An 8,681-nucleotide genomic window follows, 5' to 3' on the forward strand; every position below is an offset into this window, starting at 1 on the left:
AAAAAGATGGTATAAAAGCAGGGACATAACAAGTACATAGGAAATTCAAAGAGTTAGTGAGAAAAGGGGTACAATGGGATTAGTCAGCACCCTGTTGAATGGTATGTCTGCTTGTTGGACTGTTAAAGGGTACTCTGCCCCATTAAGAGTACTAGCGGCTAGGAGGCAGGTCACATCTCTTGCATCTTGTGACCCTTTAAGACTTTGGTACATCTCATGGATGCAAGGATCTAGGAAATATGATATATTGATAGAGAGAAAGCAGTCTTGGGAATGAGTAGTGCTTAGGGAGGAAAACCTGTTACTGTTTCTTTTAGAGCCTAGAGCTAGGAGCCTTGCAGAATGGGTGGAGGGAGTCTCCCTTCCCTCCCAGCCAATTAGGCTGAGCTCTGGGAGGGGGTCCAGCATATACGAGGCCTCCTCCCTCACAACAATAGGGGTGATGTCACTCTGAGAGGCTTTGCATGCTAAGCTTTCCTTGTCTGAGGACAACTGTCCTAACTGGGGTCAAAGGGCTAGCTGGAGCTGAAGTTGTCTGAGACCCTACAGCTGGCCTAAAATGTAACCCGCCTCCCAGCAGAGCTGGGAACTCCTTTCTTAAGGAGAGAATTAATACCTGCCTGAATCCTCCAACTCCAGGAGGAGGGCTGGCACTCCAGTCTTAAGTAGAGACAGAAGGACTATTTGAAGTATGACCAAGCTCCAGGAGGAGGTCTCAGCAGGGGGAAAGGAAACATACAGGATTCTTATGTGGACCCAGAGCAAGAGTGAATTTAAAGGATTAAACAAGGCTTTGTATTTTGTAAAGAGAGTTAATAAACCAGACTATGAAGCAAGGGGTGAGGGGTATTGGAAATAATCTGATTTTGGTAATTGATTGGAAGTACTGGGGTGAGGCACCTGCAGGGCCATGATGGGGGTGTTCTCTGGTGCTCTTTATTAAAAGGACACTGCAAAGGAACCTGATCACTGTAATGTATTTTAATTGAGCAATGCATAAACAAAATACCTCTTCACAGTATGGGGAATTTCACTGCTGTTCTGAGGGACTAAGACCTCTTAAAAGACCTTAAGTAGTATTTAAGTTGAATATAAGCCTAGTGCTAGCCCTCTGGATAGAGGAGTAAATTTCTTCCAATAACAAACAGTTGTAAATTGGTGTTTGCTTGAATAATGTCCTGCTGTGTGGTTGTTGTTTTTTTTGTTCACTTTAGTGATTTGCCAGCTCTATTAGGAACACAGGAACTGCCAAACCACTCAGCTAATCCAGTGGTTCATCTCATCCAGATCCTGTCTCCAGCAGTGGCCAGATGCCACTGTCACTGAGTTTTTTTTTATTTTAATGTGTTAATAATTTGTAGTCTGCTTGCTTCTAAAGTAAAGTTATTAAGCAGAACTATCTACCAGTACAACAGAAGGCAACCAGGTATCCATGAAATGGTTCTGTGCAAGAACCTGACTAGAATAGCTTAATTGTATGTTTCTGTTTTCAGGAGGGAGCGGGGGTACCAATTAAGAGGATTCTATTTGAGTACCAGATTATTCAAGAGGGAAATAGGGTCAAAACCAAAGAACCCTGATCTTAAACTGAGAGAATGGGTCATGAATGAAAATTCGACTAACTTGTGGCACAGATTGCACTGCTGCTGCTGGCTGTGAGAGTCAAACTTGCAGAGAAGAACATACCTAAAAGGAGTTATTGCAGGTGCTTAGAAAATAGAAAAAATTACAGTTTAAAAAACTGAAGAAAGATGATGGCTGAGGTGGTCTATCTGGGCACTCCAAAAAAAAAATCTACCTTATCACTCTGTCTCTAGCTGAGTAATGCCATTTAGGCTCTTGTTCCATATTATGGGCTCGTTTTGGATGACATCTAGTCACCAACAATATGAATGTTAGAAGGTGGAGAAATAGAAGGAATGACCATCCTTACAGATACGTTACTAATGAAACTCAGAGATGACAAACTGAAATAATTGATTGATAAGGCTACATCAACAATTCTAATACCAACCTTAACAGCCACTGTATACACACACACTCTAATGAAAATATTCTAATGACCATCCCCCCTGCCTTCTCAGGTCTCAATTCTTCTTTGGGATCCATTATCATGGACACCTTTCCCTTTGCCAGTGGGCTTCTGAAACAGGACTGGGGCTTAGTAAAACCATTGACATACAGAGGAGGAGGGACAACTGAACAATCACATGTCTGCAATTTACTGTCAATTTTTTTAAACAAAATTATGATAGAGTAGAGTAGATGCTAACTATTCCTATCTGCCCCACAACCTAGCCTGGGTACAGGGCTCCAGGCCAGCAGATCCCAGTGCAGATTCAGGCTCTTAGACTGTAAGCCCTTCAGAATAGGGACAGTATCTCCATAACTGTTTGTACAGAGTGGCAGAGAGGTTATGCGGAGTGTGTATCACTGTGTCAATATGATGCTCAGTGATTTGAGGTAATGCAGGCCGTGGATGGGGTGCTAGGCTCACAGGTATTTTGGGGATAAGGTACGTTGCAGTGGTCCCTGATGTGCACATTCTTTTTCAGCTAGTTATCCTGTAGCTGCGTGATGTGACTGATTGCCTGTAGTTGGTACTGACCACTGTCCGAGGCAGGATACTAGACTGACCAGTGTAATGATCTGATTGGGTGTGGGAATTCCTATGTTCCCATGAAACGTTTTTAATACAAAAAATAGACACAAGGTGAATGCGGTGTTATATATTATATATTTTTTTGAACCAGCTTTTGTTGGCGAGTGATGAGCTTTCCAGCTTACACAGAGCGCTTCTTCAGAAAGCTCAAACGCTTCTCTTTCACCAACAGAAGTTGGTCCAATAAAAGATATTATCTCACCCACCTTGTCTCGTTAATATCCTGGGATCAGCACAGCAACAAAAATGCAGTGTTTTTATATAAAAAAAAAAACAACCTACAACCTTTTGTAGAAGAATAAAGCTGAAATAACTGGGAAAAAATAATGGATTAGGTTCAACAAAGGGCATAAATGAGACTTAAATTGTACGTGTGTTTTGTGCTGATTCCTTGTGTGGGGTAAATTTCAAACTTGGGTGTAAAAATCCTGGCCTCTATTGAGTGGCAAAAATCCCATTGACTTCTGACCCAGCATTTCTCTCTTGGTGAATAAAGAGAGTAAATTAACTTATATGTGGCAGTTCATCTAAACATCAATCCTAAAACTACTTTAAAAATGGGGGGTGAGGGAATATGTGCAAAAAAAGCCCATTTTCTTTTTTGGTTGAAAAATTTAATCAAAACATTGAATTTTGAAAAACATCAACTGTCCCTATGGTCATTTCCAATTCAATAAGTTATTGTACTGAATAGGAAAAAGGTTATGCTTTTTGCTTAGAAGCCTACTTGCTGAATGTGTCTTCTTGAATATCTTCAACATTATTTATAGGGCATGTATCAAAATGGTCAGAGATTTACTCTCAGTAACAGCAGTTCAACACTAGTGGCAAACAGCATGATTTCCCTGGTGCTTATGTTGTAATACAGCATAAATGATATGCAATGCACAGCTGGTTTTCCTGGTTTGTGTATAGTCATCATACACTTTAAAGGGAACAAGCTATTGAAAAAAATATTTTCAATGCGTGAGTAAAAAGCAGCACTGGCAAAGTCGAAAGTGGGAATTACAAAAACACTCATTCCCAGCATTGTGTTAACAGTAAAAAATAAATTATAAAACAGGGCAGGTCAGATAGAAGGAGGTCACTGTGACTTGCTGCCAACAAGGCATTAATAGAAAATATAGTCATTCTACTGCAGTTCTGTGTCACCTAAAGATGTTTTATTTACATCTCGGCACCTATTACCATTTTCTAATAGCAATAATGAACTAAGAGCAGGAGTTTGCATTCAACAATGCTTGGGAAGATTAGTTTACGGTGAGTATTTGAACACACATGCAGCTTACAGATCATCATTGCTTTAACCTTTATTTTCCTTTCCCTCCCACTGTATAGTTTAATCAATCAATAGCTGCTCTTGGAACAGGGGATCGATACATTTAAAACTGGTTAGCATGTCAGGAGGACACCACCTCTACCAGTAATAAAATATTGAAAACACACTGGTAAATATATAGATCACATAATAGAAAGGAATCTGATAAACAAGGAGACAGATCCCTCCCTATGCAAAAGGTCTGTGTAATGGTTTTTTTTTTTTAAATAAGCAATAGCTCAACACTCACCATATTCCTTGACTAGCAACTCTAGACTTACCCAGGTATACATGAGATGAACGTAACACAGGAGTAGAACAATATCCTCAACCTACAATGGATGAAAGTAGAGGCCAGAACGGATACTGTGAACACTGTTCCCAGTCCTTTGAAGTACTAAACACCACCTTCAAAGCACTGAGTCCCTCAACTCCCATTAAAATTGTTGACCTGAGGAGCCCAGCACATTGGAGGATTGGATCCTAAACCAGGAAAGTGAGGGTGGCTACTATGTGTTCTCTAATCCCTGTAGTAAACTGATAGCTTCAATCTAGAGTCTCATAAATATTTTCCTCCCCCCCCCATCCTATATACACTGTAAGGTATTATACAATCAGTCCAACTTCCTTCTAGGATATAATTCTCAAATTCATCTCCAGTGTGGAACTTTGCCAGATTTATTCTTAAAAGTTGCACTATGTTGTTCTTTGTCTCTTTGCCTAATCTAGAATTAACACGCAAACAAACTCCATGTTAAAGACAAACTACTGGTAGTTTGAACATAACAACCATACTGGTTCAGCCCAATGGTCCATCTAGCCCAGTATCCTGTCCTCCAACAGTGGCCAATGCCAGGTGCTTCAGAGGGAATGAACAGAACAGGTAATTATCAAGGGATCCATCCTTGATCAAGTTAGTCTGAACTATTCTCACATGTGACAGTAAACATGAACTCAAGGCACAGCCAAATTTTAACCCTATACCACTCTGCAATTACATGGGGAAACATATAGTTGGCATGAAATTCCTTACTTGACTGAGCTTTCAGTTTCCTCTGTATGAAAAATAAGCAATTCTTTTAGTAATGAGAGTTTTTCATTTACCTGAAAATGTTGAGAGGCACTAGTTTATAGGTTGCAATTTACAGATTTGGCCAAGCTTTCAGTTCATGTTCCTTTGTGCAAAGCATTTATAATTTTTTTTTAAACAAAGCAAATCTTAGCTAGCAGACTTAATGGAAAACATGAACCATCTGTGAATGTTACTTGCAGCTCATTTGCTTCATTGGCAAATATTAAACTGTGTTGTAAAGATCCAGTGGAATTATGGAAATGGGTTTTAACATTAAAATCAAAGTGCAGTTAGAACATTTCACTGTATAATTGTTTGGCAGAATATGATAGTAAGCAGAAGATACCCAGCTTTCTGATTTATTGGTCACAGGTTGTTTCTTTAGACCTACATAAGCTGTAGAGGGGTAGGTGTGCGTATGTTAAAATCTACATAGGCATGAAGAGAGTTCATGCATTTTTATTTTGTCGCTTTTTTTGTTTTCAGTCCATTATCTGCATTTCCTCTAACCCAATATTAGTTGCAGCTTGTACAATTCAGTGAAGAAAAGACAGCAATGACTTCATGCTCTACTTTTGTGTATGTCCTTGTACAAAAGGTATAGCATATTTGTTTTTAATTAGCACTTAGATAGACATAAGAGAAAGCGGTTAATCACTGACATGGCCCAGAGTGTTTTGTAAGTAAACACCATATTGCAATAGACATGCAATTAATTACACAACATACCAATTAAACATGTTCAGAATTTAAAAGGAAGATATAAAAAAGGATATCAGCGATTCAGTGCTGAAATCCCCAAGCAATTAAAAACCACCACAACGTAGTCAACTATGTTAAATAAAAGTTTTTTAAAAGTTTGATATCCTTTCTCAGGATCTAATTCTTTCAATAAACAATGTGCCCATTTTATAGATGAATACTAAGAGCTGGCTTCTGCCAGCCTTACTCACATTCTACGTCCCTTAGGGCTGAACTGTGGACTCTTGACTCCCTTTGGTGAACAGTTACATGAGATTGTCTGAGAGAGTAAATGCTCATCAATGAGAGTAAGGGCTTCACAGTACAAGCCTCATTTCGTAGTCTCATTCAAATCCGTTAGAATGAGTTGTCCCATAGAAATCAGTGGGATTACTCACTGTAGGCCAAACTGTGAACCTCTTACTCCCACTGGAATATGATTACTTATATGAATAGCCCCAGTAAACTCAGCTGACAGTGAAGGGGTTCATAGTCTGGTCCCAGGCAAGGCACTGTTCAGTATGAGTAAGGTTGCCAGAAAGGTATTGGCCTCAAACTTATATAGAGTATCTACTTTACAACCTGATTCTGCAAGCTCTTTGGCAGCTGGAGTTGCACCTATCTGGCACCTGATGCATAGAAGCTCTGTTGACTTCACCAGGGGTGCTGGAATAATTTGTATAGTGGGGGTACTGAGGGCCAATGAACCAAACTTAAACCCTGTATATAATGGAAATCACTTCAAACCACAGCACCCCTAGTTCCAGGACCTATAGACTTTGTTGAGTGTTCAGCACCTCAAATTCAACATCTTGCAAGAATAAATGAAACTTGTGCCCAGTTCTACTTAGATCAGGGGTAGGCAACCTATGGCACGCGTGCCACCTTCGACACGCGAACTGATTTTGAGTGGCACTCACACTGCCCGGGTCCTAGCCACTGGTCCAAGGTGTGCTGCATTTTAATTTAATTTTAAATGAAGCTTCTTAAACATTTTAAAATCCTTATTTACTTTACATACAACAATAGTTTAGTTATATATTATAGACTTATAAAAAGAGACCACCTAAAAACGTTAAAATGTATTACTGGCACGTGAAACCTTAAATTAAAGTGAATAAATGAAGACTTGGCACACCACTTCTGAAAGGTTGCCGATCCCTGACTTAGATGGTAAGCTTTTGATAGCAGGGACCATCTTTTGGTACAGCATCAACGCAAGGGGGTTCTAGTCCATAACTGAGGTTCCTAGGTACTACTGAAATACAAATGATAAATGTAATTGCACGTGGTGGGATTACAAAATCAGGTTTGGAAGTAGGCACTATAAATACCTCTGATATTGGAGATTTACTTAAATTCCTACATAACAATGTATAGGCTGGTTATATGAAAGATAACATTAGTCCCAGGAAAAAAATGGTGTCAAGCTTTTAAAATGTATTATTGATTTCAGCTGGAGTTCTTGGCACTGTGCCAAATCTGACCTATTTCAAGTAAAGAAATATAGCAGATATAACAACCACTCCACTGAAATGGTGTAAGGAGTATTGTCCATTACAAGACAAGAGATCTAGCTTTTGCTGTGCTGTGAAAGTGAATTATTCCTCAGGTGGCAGTGATCTTGCTGCATGGACAACAACAGGGTTGGGTTGAGGGCTTCTGTTAGATGGATACTGCTGTTGGTTACTGAAGTTGTAATGAAGCGGCTGTTGTACAAGTCAGCAACAGGGGGGGTAAGGAGGAGACCAAAGCTCATGTCCCTTGACGCAAGAGGATAATACTATGAAGTAGTCGTTCCCATGGTAGTTAATTCAAAAGCCAGGCATTTCCAGCCACTCCAGCAACAGTTCTGATGTCATGTCCTTGTCACAATATCATGGACCTCTAGCTATTGTTCTAGCTTAATGGGTTTTAACTAAAGCAAAAATATTTCAACCTGAGTATGCTCTTTTAAAAAAAAAAAAAAAACAACCTCCAGTTGCTTCCTTCTTCCTGTGCTTCTCCTCTTATTTTTTTACATGCCCACTTTTTCAAGGTGATATTTCTTTAAAATGCTCCTTTCCCCTTCCCCGCAGCGCCTCCTGATGCCACGGGCGAAATATCTGATCTGTGGTAGGTGCTGAGAGGGAGGGGGAGATGCTGACTGGCGGGGCCTGTGGGTAGGCAGGAGGCATTGTGGGGAGGGGGAGTTTCTGCAGGAGGTCTCCTCACTCCCACCCCCACTGGCCTGCCACTCGCCACCCCATTCACCTCCTCACCCTACTTGCCCTCCCGCCTCACCTCCCTGCCTCCCTCCTGTGGGGTCCCCCAAAGCACAGGGTCCAGAGAAGTTGCCTTAATTCACTGTACCCTAGGGACAGCTCTGCTGGTGGTTACTCTATCATGAGTTTATACCAAGCCAGTAACAAAAGTAAACTTCTAGCTCATCACACGGGTTAACAAGAAGCCAGAAATGCAGTCTTCTTAGGCATTCCAGCCCTTGTCTTGCCACCCAGACACTGGACTCTATGACGGGTGGATACTGAAAACGAATTTAATCAAATAGTGTATTCTTCTAATTCCAAGAGATCAGCCACTTAGCCAGTTCAAGTTATGCCAGATCTTACCCAATAATCATGCTGATATCAATCCTTTAGTAACTAGAGGTTTAAAAATAAAATAAGATTAATAATGGCTAATAGATCATATACATACAAATAATTGTGAAGTCCTCATATCAGGTTGGTAGCAGTGGTGGCTTCTGATTTCTCTCTGTTAACTTCCAAATGATCGGAAGGTCCTCAGGCCATAGTTCAAAATGCTCCTATTACACTGGTCTACAATTTTTGAGAAGTCGTCTGCTTCAGAGATAAAATGTGCTATTTATTATGTATTTTGATGTGCTG

The sequence above is a fragment of the Mauremys reevesii genome, linkage group 10, assembly GCF_016161935.1.
Source record: "Mauremys reevesii isolate NIE-2019 linkage group 10, ASM1616193v1, whole genome shotgun sequence".
Classification (NCBI taxonomy): Eukaryota; Metazoa; Chordata; order Testudines; family Geoemydidae; genus Mauremys; species Mauremys reevesii.